At 53.3% G+C, this 2,653-nt stretch overlaps 1 pseudogene; it reads right to left on the bottom strand.

The window, feature by feature from the left end:
- Positions 1-434: 434 nt before the first annotated feature.
- Positions 435-2,172, bottom strand: LOC100413451 (NACHT, LRR and PYD domains-containing protein 7 pseudogene; annotated as a pseudogene).
- Positions 2,173-2,653: the final 481 nt, after the last annotated feature.

The following is a 2,653-nucleotide window of genomic DNA, read 5'->3' as shown; positions in this document are numbered from 1 at the left end:
GAGACAGAGCTACTTGGGCAGACAGGAGTGGTGACAGGCAGGGAAGATGGTGCCCAGGACCGGGAATAGCCGGCTGCCGGCGGGGAAGCGGCTGCGGCCCGGAGCCAAGAGATGAGGCAGATCCCAGGGCCAACTCTGCAGCCGCATCTCCAGCTTTGTTAGTGGCTCGGGAAGCAGCGGCCTCAGGCCACCACACGTGCGCGCCGGGCCCACTTCTCAACCGCAGCGCGGCGGGGCTGCCCTGGGCCTGCGAGTTTCCCGCCAGAGCCGGGCGCGGTCGGGCAGCGAGGAGAAAGGCGCGGCCCTGGTGGGGAAAGGGCAGGGCTCCGGCTCCGGCCACAGGGCTGGGGGCAGAGAAACGACCCCGGCGCCATTCGGGCGCCCAGCTCCATTCCCGGGACCGCTGGCGGCTGAGGGCCCGCAGAGTCCTGGAACTCACCGTGGGACCTCGCGTTGCAGAAGCGGGCGGAGTCTGAGATGGCGCTGGCGCGACCACGCTTCACTCCAGCAGGACTCGGATTTCGACGCTAATTTTAAAATTGCGCTCGCGGAGCCCGGGACGCTGGAAGTAGTCTGCGCCTCTCTGGTCGTCGTCTCCACATTAAACTGACTTCCACAGCTGCCTCTGCGCCCTGGAGGGCAAGGCACCAGCGTCTCACGAGATCGCAAGTCCTCAGCCTCCTGCCCGCCTGCCTCGCTCCAGATGTCGCGGGGGACCCCGCCTCGCTGCGCTGACCCCTGGCGGCTCTGTCCTGGCGTAGGATGCCTCTATCCAGGAACGAGCAGAGGTCAGACTCCTGCACCCCGAACCTCTCCAGGTCCTCTCTATGGAACACGGACATCTGTGCCCACAGGCCCTGCGCAGCCAGGAGGCCCAGCGCCTGCAGCTCGCCCCAGAGCTGTGCACCCTGCAGGAAGCGGCTGCAGAGGAAGTGCAGGAACTGACCATGCGGGTGTGGCAGGTGAGGGCCGTGCCCTCCCCCTTCTCGATCCGCAGCTTCAGACTCTGGTGCACATGATTTGGCACACCGCGGGCGCTGAGCCCAGCTGGAACAGGGCCGCGTTGCTTCTCATCAGCTCACAGGCACGCACAGCTTGGTCCTCTTCTCCAAAGTATCTCAGGAAAGAGGCCCTCCTGTCCTCCTCCAGGAACGCCTCCACCCTTAAATAGATGGATTTTTCAGCCAGGAGCTGCCGGTCCTTCAGGGACCTGGGCCGTGTGGTGACCAGCAGGGCGGCCTTGGGTAACATCTTCCACTTCAGCAAACTCCCCAGGAGGACCGGAACTGGCTTCAGCGTCTTCCAGTCCCCACAGGTGTCCTGGATCAGCGCCCGAGGTAGGACTCTCAGCTCATCAAGGCTGTCGACCACAAACAAGACTCTCTGTGCTTGGGCTAGGATGTTTGGAATGTCATCCTGCAATTCAGGCCGGTCTTTGACAATCAGCTCTGCAGAACTGCAGGGGCCCAGGTGGCTGAGCTTCTTGTAGCTGAGGTAGAAAGCGTATCTGGCCTTCGGGCCGAGGTTGTAGTCTTTCCAGTCCAGCATACATTTTTTGGCCAGCATATATTTTTTGGCCAGCATGATTTTCCCCACGCCCGCAGGACCCTGCAGACCCACCGTGTAAGGTGATAGCTGAGTGGTCTGCTGGGATTCAAGAATGGAATGAACCTTTGATTTTTCTGAGTGACGTGGTCGTGGAAATTGTCACTGTCTCCTCGCCAGAAGGTGTTCCTCCAGACCAAAGATTGTTCGTCCATCACATTTCTCCAGCCTTCCTTCTCACCTGGCTTTGCTAACTCCAAGACCTCTTCTGAGTCTCTGAGCTCAGGGTTATCTGGGTTGCCCACCTGTCTGTCCTTCAGCAACTCAAACTTTGCCATCTTAGACAATTCTGGAAGATTCATCTCTTCCAAGATCTTCACAGTCACATTCCTTATCTAACATTCTGAGGATGTGTTGACCAGAATTTCTGCCAGTTTCTTGCCATTGGCCTCTTCCACCTCAGACCATGGGGTCTTCTGTAGCACATCTACTAGGGGAAAAGCCGTAAGAGGGATTTAAAAGTCCCTAATTCACCCTGCTCAACTGCTCCAGAAGGGTCTGCAGAGTGCACTCTAGCTGTGGCGATGTCATAGTGCTCCAAGTATGAGTCCTCAGGTTAAGGCTGAAGAACTCCTTAGGGCAGAACTTGTTTCCAATTATTGATTTTTTTAAGTGAATCTTTTTCAGTTCACTTTTATTAATTCCTCCTCTGTCATCCATCACTATGATTTTAATTTGTTTTTTATATTTGGCTTAATATGATTTTAATTTCTATTCCATTTAGTCAGTGGCTCATACCCTGATAACACTTGCTTGTATGCCTTTGAATCCAACTACTCTCTTATTTCTTTACTTTTTTATTATACGTCAACTATATTTTTATAACTCCCCAATTCGTTTTGAAAATGAGTTTTTCTGACATATATCTGTATGAATTTGAGATTAACTACATCAAAGTACATATAAATTACCTATATTTGCCTATAAATAGATTAAACACCAATGAAAGAACATTTCTTAACATATAAATATTTATGCATGCCAATATAATAGATTTTTTTCAACTTTCAAATTGTTTTTATCACCTAAGTCAATTTGTATTTGACTT

The sequence above is a fragment of the Callithrix jacchus genome, chromosome 12 (assembly GCF_049354715.1).
Source record: "Callithrix jacchus isolate 240 chromosome 12, calJac240_pri, whole genome shotgun sequence".
Lineage (NCBI taxonomy): Eukaryota > Metazoa > Chordata > Mammalia > Primates > Cebidae > Callithrix > Callithrix jacchus.
This window is presented reverse-complemented; position numbering and strand designations above follow the sequence as displayed.